Source organism: Lissotriton helveticus, chromosome 7 (assembly GCF_964261635.1).
Source record: "Lissotriton helveticus chromosome 7, aLisHel1.1, whole genome shotgun sequence".
In the NCBI taxonomy this organism is placed as follows: Eukaryota; Metazoa; Chordata; class Amphibia; order Caudata; family Salamandridae; genus Lissotriton; species Lissotriton helveticus.
Genome location: NC_136068.1, coordinates 1,367,862,658 through 1,367,876,226, shown reverse-complemented (window position 1 = coordinate 1,367,876,226; position 13,569 = coordinate 1,367,862,658).

Below are 13,569 nucleotides of genomic sequence, written 5' to 3'. Positions count from 1 at the left end.
CATGGCGATTCATCAAACAGTGGCAAAGTTTTTACCAATCAAAAATCTGAGGAATTCCTTTCTCTCAGAATCTTTATTATAACTACAGAGTGGCACCCATGTCTCATAGGAGATCTAGATATTATATGTATACCATCTGACGTATCATTAGAACAAGAGGCAAGTCGTACCCTTTAATAAACAGAACAAAATAAAACAAAATGGACAATAGCATATTTGTCATTTAAATTTAGAAACCTTTCATTAGTTAGTTTTATATCTACAGAATAAGGCTCCATACTTCCTAGCCTCTGTTCTACAACAAATACACACTCACACCTCCGATGTCCTTGTAAGTATACAGGTATGACCTTCTAAAACCTTTTGTTCCAGATCACTCATGCATGTGTCAGAAAAAGATTTGTCTACTCACTTAGGGTGTCCTTTATTTAACCAGGACATTGTCTTATGCGCTTCACTCAAATGAGCCAAAATGATGCTCAGAGAAAGATGCTATCCTTCTCGTCCTCTTTGACATCAGTCCAGAAGCATCTGCAGTAATCCACAGCGTTCAGATCTCTCCCTATAGCTCCAAAAGGCAATGGTTTATCAGGAGAATTAGCTCATCACCCTCTATCTGAACATCTGCATACTTGCGATTGAATAAAACCTTACTCAATTTAGATACAATCAAAACAGATTCAAACTTTCCAGCTGCATGTGCATTAACATGTATCTTTATCTCTCCGACCAATAAAGGCTCCTTAACGTCAAGCTCCAATCACAAGTTGGTTTGAACTACAAGGAATAACCTGTAGTTTCCTTGCCTGTTCGGGGAGAATGTACAATTACTTGTTTGCACCTGAATTACACAATCAATTGGGCTGTATCCAGATTCATGTGAAGCTCTCTGTTATATTTTCCGCATGCTTTGCGCATGCTGTTTACACGCGCTGTTTTTCTTCATGTTATTCACGTGCTTGCATGCATGTGTGTCTTCTTTGTATTCCTTGTTATATTTGTTGCCTTTTGAATGCTCTGAGTCATGGCACGATCCATGGGTTCCACACTCTACCATGGACCAGGCCGTTGGTTGAGAGCATGCAAAACAACAGTTGCTTGAAGCTGTTTGGGACGACCTACAGGCCTGTACCAGAGGGGCTTCTTCAATTTTGGAATAAACCTTATTCTTGCATAAACTTATATGCTTTGTCTGAACTTCACAATTTGGCGACGAGGGACAGAACCTACTCAAGCATACAGAAGCACCCCTGAATTTTTCTTGGATTTTTTATTTTTTTCTTGTTATTGGTGAAATTGTGATTATTATTTATTTATCCTGCACATCATCTTTACGGATATTTATTTTGTGATGTTTCTTGCATCTACTTCCAGGATTTAGTTAAGGTATTTTTTAATATTTATTGATTCTGGGCAACCTCATTTGAAGGAGATCGACATTCATTTGTTATTCATGCTTGGACGGTGTAGAAGTTTCTTCACGTTTGGATTTGGAATCGATTAGGATTTCCAGCCGTGATTTCTACCCTAGAGCGGAACTTACTGGTATCTCTGATCTACGTTTGCTGCATTGTATGTCAGTGATTTTGGCTGCGTACTTTCGCCTGACTCATCTTCGCTGTGGAACAGGACGAATATATGATTATACCACGATTTCAATTACCACGCATGGCTTTACCACGCGAATTTTACATCGCAAGTGGCTTTACCACGCTGGTATTTACAACGTATGATTTTACTACGTCTAGAAACGTCTTACCTGCACGTCTTTCTCTACGAGCCCTTACTTCCATCCTCCATTGAAACAAGCGTCAAAACACGTATACCAAAATAAAAAAAGGACTGTTTTTTTGACGTACACGGCACGTCTTTGGGGGAGGCTCTTTCCTTTTTCTTTTAAAATTATGTTCGTTTTTTTTTTTTAAGTAAACTGCTTGTTATTTTTTGGGGGGGAGACCCCCCCCAGCCCCCCTCTGCCCACCGCTTGTTATTTTGGGGGGGGGAGACCCCCCCCAGCCCCCCTCTGCCCCCCAAGCCCACGCAGAACGACTCGAAGGAATACCACATCTCCCCCCCAGCCCGTGGTAAAGACGTCGTGGAAGGCACCCTGCGTGGAAGGCACCCTGCGTGGTAAGTGTCACGTGGTAAATGTTAGTAGTGGTAATGCCTTCGTGGTAAATGATGTTTCCCGAACAGGACATTTGACGTTCGGCGCTTCACGCTGTTCATCAAGGAGGCAATTTGTACAGCTACCGCTCTTTCTTGTTTTGATCCTTCTCTTACATGCATAATCACTACTGATGCCAGCTCGAAGGGTTTAGCTGCTGTTCTTGCACAAAAAAGTGATTCTGGGAAAGAGTGTATCATTGCGCATGCTTCTAGAGCTCTCACTCCAGCTGAAGATAAATATTCTACTATAGAAAGAGAGACTCTAGCCTGGGTATGGGCACTAGAACATTTCAGAGTGTCCGTGTGGGGTAAAGAATGTATCATAAGAAGTGATCATAAACCATTGGTACATTTACTTACTACTGAGGGCATGTTAAAGGCTTCTGCTCGCATTGCACACGTGTCTATGCATTTACAAGACTTTATTTACACAATCATGTATGTTCCTGGCAAAGAAAATGTTACAGCAGATTTTTTTATCTAGGATGCCCTTACCCATCAAAGAAGATCTTTATAATGAATGGGATGATTTACACATTGCTATGGTACATGATGAAGAGCCTTTGTCAATTGATCAGAGTTTATGGTGTCAAGAATTTAATAATGATGCCATTTTCAAACAAGTTGCTTTTCACATTTCTAATGATTGGCCTGATAAAAAAAATATTAGTCCGGAACTCATGAACTTTTGGGAAATTAGAAGTGAGTTATCCTGTGATAACAACATAGTTAAAAGAGGAGATAGAGCTATTCCTCCAAGTAAACTAAGGCGTTCTATTTTCTTACAGGCACATGATGGACATAGTGGAATTGTGAGAACAAAACAAACCGTAAAATGATTTTATTGGTGGCCTGGGATGGATATGTTAATTGAATGTATTGTAAGAAATTGTACTATTTGTGCTAATTCCAATAAGTCACTTGTTACCCTCAAACCTAACATGGGTAGTCACATAATTTCTGAAAATCCGTGGGACACCATCGCTATGGATATTATGGGGCCAATTGGTTCCTATTCAAAATTCATTCCAGCAGCTTTTGATATTTTTTCTAAATGGCCTGTTGACACCGATTCTGTTTTGATGTTCTTAGATGAGGTTTTTACTGAAGAAGGTTTGCCAGCCAGGCTTATTACTGATAATGGTGTTCAATTTCTTCCTAACAAGGTAAAAGCATATTAAAGCAGAGTCGGTGTAATTCATGCCACTACCTCTTTGTATAACCCTAGTGGCAATGGGATTATTGAGAGGTTTAATAGATCCTTACAAATGCAATACAAGCAGCTGGAATAGAGAATGACAAATGGGAATTACTGGTTCATAAAACGGTACTGATGTACAGAACTACTATAAATTCAATGACAGGTTGTTCTCCTTTTGAGATCATGAGAGTGAGACTTCCCAGGACAAAAGCTAACCCTTCATGGTTCGTTCCGTCTACTTCATCTGCTTTAGATTTAAAAGTTGTTAAAAAAAAGTTAGCGCTAACACATGCAATCAACAAAGAGAGCTTCAACAATAGAAAGGGTTCAAAATAGTTAAAGTAGGTATGCTTGTCAAAGTAAAGAAACCTTGGAAAGTTAAAAAAGGTGAAAGTCAATTTATGGGACCTTTTGAAATTATTGAAGTGTTAAAAAATTCTGTGCGAATATCTGACAACAAAGTATGGAATTTATGCAGCATTGCGATTCTCAAAGCTGACGAAGAAGTATATGTTTGTTCAGATGACAATGGGAATAGTAATTCTAATAATACTGATTTCGCTTATTTAGATGAGTTACACAATAGCCTCTCTGAAAATTGTGTTGTGCCAAATGCAGATGAAGATTGTGCTCAAGAAAATGTGATTGATACAAATGTGACTAATACTAATGTATTAGGTAGAAGATCTATAAGGCAACCTAAGTGGATGTCTGATTTTATTTCCATTGTAAAAGATAGAATTGAGAATTGTTAGATAGTTTCTCGTTTTTTTTTGTAACTTTAAGGGGGGGAAGGTGTGTTATATCTTCCGCATGCTTTGCGCGTGCTGTTTAAACGCACTGTTTTTCTTCATGTTATTCACGTGCTTGCATGCACGTGTGTCTTCTTTGTATTCCTTGTTATATTTGTTGCCTTTTGAATGCTCTGAGTCATGGCACGATCCATGGGTTCCACACTCTACCATGGATCGGGCCGTTGGTTGAGAGCAGGCAAAAGGACAGTTGCTTGAAGCTGTTTGGGACTTACAGATCCGTACCGGAGGTGCTTCTTCAATTTTAGAATAAACCTTATTCTTGCATAAACTTATATGCTTCGTCTGAACTTAACACTCTCTCGCTCATGTATTCTAAAAGTTAAAACATTCTCTCACAGCTTCAGTGACCTCAGATAATAGCCAATGCCTCATAGCTAAAAGAACATGCAGATCTGAACAGAGTTTCGTTCTAACTTTGGAAACCTTTAGAGGAGTGTTAGCATGGTTGTTTAAGGCACTCAAACACAAAAGCACAAACGCATGCATAAAATCAAACATATCATTAGAATTTAGGGCTGTAATAGCTTCATCATGCTCTTTGTCCACTGGCTCGACTCTACTCAAGTGATAGGATAGCCTCCTGTTTATCAAGGCAGGTCAGTCCTGCCATAGTCTGAAGCTTGTTCAACTGTGGGCAGCCATGGGCAACACAACAAAATCCTATTCCTGGTCAGCTATGCATCTGTACAGATGCAGCAGAATGTCCCCAGAGGTCTTTCAAGACAAGGTAAATGTACTGATCAGTGGGTGGCAGTATTTGTTTGATATTGTGGATGCCCCCCCCCCCCCCCAAGCGCCTTGAGACCCTCCGGGTGAGTAGTGCGCTCTATAAATGCCTTGATTGATTGATTGAATGATTGATTGAATCATCAAAGTGAGGATGCCAAGTTCAAAATTCACACCTCAGCTAACAAAAGTATAGTGTATCTTTGCAGGCTTTCTTCTCAGGATTCAATAAATAAGCGAGAGAAGGAAGGGGAGTTGGCCTAACTGCTAGGGCGGTCGAACTCGAATCTGGTGAACTGAGTTTGAGTCTCGGGAATGACGCTAAACATCCTCTGATTCTGGGCAAATCACTTAGGGCCATATTATCAAGTGGAATGTTAACAATTATTGCTGTTTTAGCGGCAGAAAACTGCCACTAAAGAGGCGATAATGGGCTTGATAATATGGCCTTGTGAATTCCAATAGAAATCCATGTTCTGATGTGAACATGGGCTTCTATTGGAATTCCCCAGAGCATATTATCAAGCCCATTATCGCCGCAGTAGCCGCAGTTTTTTACCGCTAAAACGGCGATAATTTTAATGCCCTGCTTGATAATATGCCCCTGAATTTACCCGTGCCATGTGTCCTCATGCAATGCAACTGGTGCTTTGTAAAGCGCTCTGATACCTTATTTGGGTCAAGTTCGTGCTATATAAAGGGAAGTGTAGAGACCAGTTCTTAACGAAAGGCACAGAGTGTGGTTTCAGTGATTCCTAGACCACCAATGGAAGAGTATAAGGGGGGTCACAGGTGGCCAGAGGATGTGGATTAGGCCTCTGCCAAATTTAAAAACCTGGCTGTCATCAACATTTCTCCAGCAGAACTGCAGCTAGAGCTGCCAATCAAAAGAACAGCTTTTGGTCTGCCATTTTGATTCAGGCAGCTCTCTAAGAACAGATGCAAGTGAGCCTACCTTTCTCGAGGGGTTTCGGTCGTGTTCTACCATTGAACATTTTTTGAAAAAAAGTTAAGTGTTGTAGATTAACCACACAATTCTTCGGAATGGGGTGATGTTTGGAAATGGGAATGGGTGCATATTTAGAGGAAGGTTTTTGAATGAATATTTCTTTCCAGGAGTTGTGAATTATATGATTTTGAGTAAAGAATAATTTTCAGAACACTCATTTAATTTGTTCTACTTGTAGATTAATGTGCAGGCCTCACAGTTAATTTGAAAAGAAGGACATTACAAAATCAAGAACACAACACTGACACTTGTGGAAACTGCTGGCTGTCTCTGGAGAATGGAGATAAAAAATGTGGTGAAAAAAATAAATCTTTTTGTTCGATGGCCTGAACAGGAATCAACAGTGGTTACACCGAATTTGGTGGAATCAGCACATCCTCCAAAAAGCAAAGGATGTTCGGTAGTCACTTAACATCTATAAGCTCTAAATAGGAAGGGCGGGACATCTATCACCTTTGGCTGACGTCCAACATCCGTCAAACATGCTCAAATAAAATATATCTTTTTATTTGGTGGCAACTCCAACATATACGTCCCAGTCTAAAGAAATGCTGCTTAATGTGTCATATTCTTTACTAAATTTTCGCTTTTCCCCACAAGGAAAATTAAAGGATGACTCAGCCCTACAGGTCAAACTTCATAAATGTTACTACAAAAAAATCATAGATTAAGTGCTGAGAAAAGTAATTTACTCTTTTACCTATTCACCTAAAAGTGAATGTATTTTTGGGTGTGAAATTGTTCAGTTCTGAATGCAGGTCTGAACTTATCTTTGGGTGCCCATTAATATGGGGGCAGATTTACAAGCCCCTTGCACCTCTTTTATGACACTGTGGCATCACTTTGTGACGCAGCGGCGGCACATATCCAGCGCCATGACGCAGGGTACTTACAACGTGACGCATCTGGGAGATGCGTCACGTTGTAAAGCCCTGTGCCACAAGAAGGCGTTCCTGCGCGGGGCGGCGTTCCGGTGCAGGAACGCAACCTAAAGTGGCTGAGTGAAATCTACAAGATTGCAATCAGTCACTTTTAGGGACATGCTGCGTCAAAACCCTGCGTCTGCTTGAAGCAGGCGCAAGGATTGACGCAGCATGTTAGAGATAGGGCACCCCGAGCCTTGCTGGAACAGCGTCGTGCTTGCGACGCAACTCCAGCAATGCGCCGCATTTCCCACGTGGATGCGTCACGCATCTGCCCATCCGAGCGTCACGGTGCGCCGCATCAGTGTGGCGCATGGGTGGGCAGATACGCCACAACTCTTCTGGCGCATCTCTGCTGATTAGCAGAGATGCGCCAGAAGTCGTAAATCTGCCCCATGGACTCTTAAGAAATCTGATTAAGGAAGGGGTGTCATAGGGTAGGATTGACAATAGATTTTGTTCCTGCAGCAGGAAGATATGCAAATTAGGCCTGGGCGGAGTTTGCGGATTGACCTAAAAACTCTGCTGTGCTAAGAGGCGTTCTGCAAGCAGCGGAGCACTTTTTGTCATGCCGTTCATGTTGATTTTTAGCGCCAGGTGTTTGACACAAACAGTAAAATCAGCACAAATTGCACCATGTGCAGGGCAAGAGGGCATTGCTTCTTTTCTTGCCTCTGGAGTAGACTTTCTAGCCAGACGGCAGCTTTCTCAATGCAAACAGAAGTTTTCTCAACAAGAGCGGTCGCGATCATCCATGGCGGCCCGCGTTGAAAAATCTGATGGCACACAGGTGGCTTTTCCTCCCTCGCACTCACCAACTTGACACTGGCAAACGCGAGCGAAGAAAAAAAAACTGCTACGCTACACGGAGTGGAGTTTTTCAGAATTCTGCATGCTCCGTGAAGTGCGTAAAACTCTGTAAACTCCACGAACTTAGCAGAGATCACCACCCAGGCCTAATACAACCACTCACCCACCTCAACATATCTATGGAACTCCCTATGCGGTGTCCTTCCGGTGACACAGCGATACTCGTCTGCCATGAACTGCACTTGAAAATCTTCTCCACATCTTTGGAAGGGAGTATCAATTTGGAAAAAATATGGGGTCTGGTGATTACTTTGTTGGCCGTAGAACCAGGAGAACTGAAATGTAATCCTGGTTGTCAAATTTGACTGAAATATGGGATCCTGAAAAAACAAATTTTCTTATGCCACAGTTTCTACTTCTGCTTGAAAACAGCATGAGGCCAGTCTTAGCATTATCTAAAAGGTCAGATTGCATTTACAGACTTCAATGTTACTTAGTTGATTACTAACAACAGTCAGGGGCGTAGTTCAGGGAAGTGTTTGGGGTGTTACAGCCCCCTAATTAATATATTTTCTGATAAATAGTTGGGTACAGGTACTTTTACTCTGGTATGGTGATGTGTCTGTTGGATTTCAGCAGAAATTGTTACATGCACACAGACAAATACGCACATACATGCTCTCCCTCTGTTTTGAAAGTCCTCGAAATTGTTGACTATTTTACAAAATATTGTTTCCTCTCACTAATTACTTCTACAAATCCATATTCCTATTGCTTTCCACTGCCCCTTAGGCCCTCTTATGCACCCCGCTTGTCCTATAATGTATTTTCACATTATATACCAGCCTGATTGTTGGGAAATCTGAATATAATCCCCCTCCACCCAATCTTACAGACCAAGCTATACCCCTGACAACACTGCAGTCTCGCAACATGGAGTCGATAATACTGGAATGTGTGAAAGGTTTTATTGTGTTGGTAAACATTTTTCAACTCCACAAACTTGGGCTCATTCCAACTGATGCCTGCATACGTTGCGCCGCTCCTGCTGCGGACTTTGGGCACTTAGCGTGGTTATGCCCTAAGTTCTCCAACTTCTGGAAGGCGGTGGGCTCTGCTGTTTCAGATATAACTGGTGCTTCAGTGCACCCGGACCTTCCCCTGTGCCTGCTTGGCTTTGTAAAATTCTGCCCGGATGCCTCTTGACGCCTGATTGCAATGTTGCTGGTCCTGACCAGGCATAGGGTAAAACACAAAAGGTACCAGGCTGTTCATATTATGAGTGGGGGTTTGGTGTTGGTGACACCCGTGCATAGTGATATAACGCTTGGGTATCCAATTTGTTGGATATAATGGCCTCACACACCCTTGCAGGTGTCATGCTTCATCATCGGCAATGCTCCTCGTTGGGTCGGCGGTGCAAAACCCAACGGGCAACACCTCAAAGAGGGGCTTTTTGGCGGAGATGTTTTTCCAACTGCCGTATGGGTGAAGTGTGGGTGAGGGGCCAGTATTATGTAGACGTTTTTTATGGGGGTTCAAATTGGGGTAAAGGGTACCAGGATCAGGTTTATTCTAGCGGTCCCTTACTCCAAGTTAAAAAGGATGTAGAATAGACTCGGAGGTAAATAATGCTCCCTGGTGCGAGTCTAGACTAGTGAATACATTAATAGGGCGACATGTTTCTCGCTACGTGTCTACTGACAAGCGATTCTTCAGGACCATGTATAGAAAAAATAGTATGTGCTATTTCAAACTGTCTACAGAGAGCCTTTACATTGCTACAGAACAGTATTCCAATGTGGGTAAATGTTCAAAGGTACCTGTGTTGTGCTGTAATTGCCTGTGGTGGGAGACAAAAAAGCAAATCACAACAGGTCGCGTTATCACTCAAATAATTATGTGACACCAAACAAAATAAAGTGTATCATGCCTCAGTAAGTGTATACTAAACATGCATTAAGATGCAGATGGTCTCATCCATGGTGAGCAAAGTGGTTAGCATGCTCAAAGGGAGGAGTCCCTCAGTTAATTAAAAACGGTGTACAGCAGTAATTTCTCTAGTACAAGTTAAAGGATCAGGCACTCACCTATCAGAGTAGATGTAAGCTACAACATCAGTACCCGGCAGGTAGAGTTCCGGGAGCAACCGCTTAATTTTCAGGCTAGTGGTAGTAAACATGGGTTATTCATTGTGTAAGACACCGGACATACTGAAGGTGACATAGGTGATCACAGAGTACTGAGTGTCAATGGGGTGCCCCTTCTGATATTAGGTAGAAAACGATCATGGAAGGCGACAAAGCAAGCCCATCAAGGTCGCCTCTCAGTATATGGAGGTCTAGTGATTATACGTGCACTGATGCTTATGAATCTTAGTCGCTTCGCAGCAAAAGGGGCGTGTTGATAATGAAACCAACTGGTTGCACCTAAAGTGTTCCCGGGGATTAGTTAAGTAACTTGTACAGATTTGCGCTACCCAGCAGACATGCGTGTAGAGGGAATACCCTCGGCGTGGGTAGATGGGGGGCACCTTGCGCAAGCTGAAGTACCCGGCGTACATGAGTACAAGCGCCCGTAATAGCCCGTTCAACATACCAGCAAACACTCATTCAAAGCTACAGTCGATATACAAGAATACCTGTAGGGCGCGGATACGTAATCGTCTCGTCGTGCTCATTGCTGTTCGTGCACTTACTTGGAAAGTCCTGTGTCTCCACTGGTAGACCTACCCCTCTCTGCCGGGTCCGGGAGGAAACCGGACGAGAGCAGCAGCGGGTTGATAACCGCTCGTGTTGTCACGTGGGGTATGTGTCATATCAGAAAGGCGGAAGTAGAATGACTCGCACACGCAGCGGCCATTTCCCAGTGTCTAATTGTGCATATCATAGCAGTATAATCTGTAACAAGACCTCCCTCTATGACGAGGCATTGATTAAAAGGGTAGGTGGATAAGACCTATTGAAGGTTAAGGTGTCGGAACAACAGGTCAGGAACAAACTCATGGTAGGTAGTAGTAGGGTGTCACAGTTGGAGATAGGTAAAGTAAGTACAGGTATGGTGGCCATATTGGAACGGTGTTGTAAAACATTAGTTACAGATGTTAGTGGGGAGGGGCCTGTATCACACCTGAATGACGACTGATCTTCAGGTTTATAAATGATGAGGAGCGATGATCTACAGGGCGCTCCAGGGAATATCCTCATTAAGGCCTTCACTATCAGAGCATAATCGATGTATCCACCGCTGCTCCTTATAGAAAAGGCTCTCTGTTTAGTTGAGCCCGAATTGGCTTCCAATATAAGCCATTTCATTGAGTCTGCACTCTGATTGGCCTCTGCAAAGTGTTTACTCATTTTGGTGTTAGTCTTTTTGCAACGGAAGTTGCTGCGATGCTCTGGCATGCGGACCATAACTGGGCGACTGGTCATGCCAACGTAGTAGAGTCCGCATGGACACAAGATCAGGTAGATGCATTTAGCTGTGTTGCAGTTAGTGTGGCTGCGTAATTCCCATGAGAAGGAGGGAGTTAGTTGGATAATTTTGAATGTGCTGGTCATCGGGCATACACTACAAGAACCGCACGGGTAGTGACCCTGAACTGGTGGAAGTTGCCCCAGGGTGGACTGTGTCCTAGTCTTTTGTGTTTTGGGTCTTGTGTGTATCAAAATATCCCTCATGTTTTGTGACCTTTTAAAGGCGAATCTGGGCGACAAAAACAAAAATGCCTTTTCTACAAGGAGCAGCGGTGTATACATCGATTATGCTCTGATAGTGAAGGCCTTAATGAGGATATTCCCTGGAGCGCACTGTAGATCATCGCTCCTCATCATTTATAAACCTGAAGATCAGTCGTCATTCAGGTGTGATACAGGCCCCTCCCCACTAACATCTGTAACTAATGTTTTTCCACACCGTTCCAATATGGCCACCATACCTGTACTTACTTTACCCATCTCCAACTGTGACACCCACTACTACCTACCATGAGTTTGTTCCTGGCCTGTTGTTCTCACACCTTAACATTCAATAGGTCTTATCCACCTACCCTTTTAATCAATGCCTCGTCATAGAGGGAGGTCTTGTTACAGATTATACCGCTATGATATGCACAATTAGACACTGGGAAATGGCCGCCGCGTGTGCGAGTCATTCTACTTCTGCCTTTCCGATATGCACATACCCCACGTGACAACACGAGCGGTTATCAACCCGCTGGTACTCTCGTCCGGTTACCTCCCGGACCCGGCAGAGAGGGGTAGGTCTACCAGTGGAGACACGGGACTTTCCAAGTAAGTGCACGAACAGCAATGAGCACGACGAGACGATTACGTACCCGCGCCCTACGGGTATTCTTGTATATCGACTGTAGCTTTGAATGAGTGTTTGCTGGTATGTTGAACGGGCTATTACGGGCACTTGTACTCAAGTACGCCGGGTACTTCAGCTTGCGCAAGGTGCCCCCCATCTACCCACGCCGAGGGTATTCTGCTGGGTAGCGCGAATCTGTACAAGTTACTTAACTAATCCCCGGGAACACTTTAGGTGCAACCAGTTGGTTTCATTATCAACACGCCCCTTTCGCTGCGAAGCGACTAAGATTCATAAGCATCAGTGCACGTATAATCACTAGACCTCCACATACTGAGAGGCGACTTCGATGGACTTGCTTTGTCGCCTCCCATGATAGTTTTCTACCTAATATCAGAAGGGGCACCCCATTGACACTCAGTACTTGGTGAGCACCTATGTCACCTTCAGTATGTCCGGTGTCTTACACAATGAATAACCCATGTTTACTACCACTAGCCTGAAAATTAAGCGGTTGCTCCCGGAACTCGACCTGCCAGGTACTGATGTTGTAGCTTACATCTACTCTGATAGGTGAGTGCCTGATCCTTTAACTTGTACTAGAGAAATTACTGCTGTACACCGTTTTTAATTACCTGAGGGACTCCTCCCTTTGAGCATGCTAACCACTTTGCTCACCATGGATGAGACCATCTGCATCTTAATGCATGTTTAGTATACATTTACTGAGGCATGATACACTTTATTTTGTTTGGTGTCACATAATTATGTTAGTGATAACGCGACCTGTTGTGATTTGCTTTTTTGTCTCCCACCACAGGCAATTACAGCACAACACAGGTACCTTTGAACCTTTACACACATTGGAATACTGTTCTGTAGCAATGTAAAGGCTCTCTGTAGACAGTTTGAAATAGCACATACTATTTTTTTTATACACGGTCCTGAAGAATCGCTGTCAGTAGACACGTAGCGAGAAACATGTCGACCTATTAATGTATTCACTAGTCTAGACTCGCACCAGGGAGCATTATTTCCCTCCGAGTCTATTCTACATCCTTTTTAACTTGGAGTAAGGGACCGCTAGAATAAACCTGATCCTGGTACCCTTTACCCCAATTTTAACCCCCATAAAAAATGTCTACATAGTACTGGCCCTTCACCCACACTTCACCCATACGGCAGTTGGAAAAAGATCTCCGCCAAATTGCCCCTCTTTGAGGTGTTGCCCGTTGGGTTTTGCACCGCCAACCCAACGAGGAGCATTGCTGATGATGAAGCATGACACCTGCAAGGGTGTGTGAGGCCATTATATCCGACAAATTGGATACCCAAGCGTTATATCACTACGCACGGGTGTCACCAACACCAAACCCCACTCATAATAGGAACAGCCTGGTACCTTTTGTGTTTCATACCAATTTGGGCGAACACCTAGCTGGACCTACCACTCTCTCTGAGAGTGGCAAACCCGCGCCCTCACTGTCTCCCTTCTTTGAAAACACAGGCGTAGGGTGGCAATGTTTTGGGGTCGCAGGCCCGCTCCAAAGGTCGAAAGCTGGTTAGAGGACGCTTCCCGGTGTCAGACTCTGCTGTCGGAGTTCT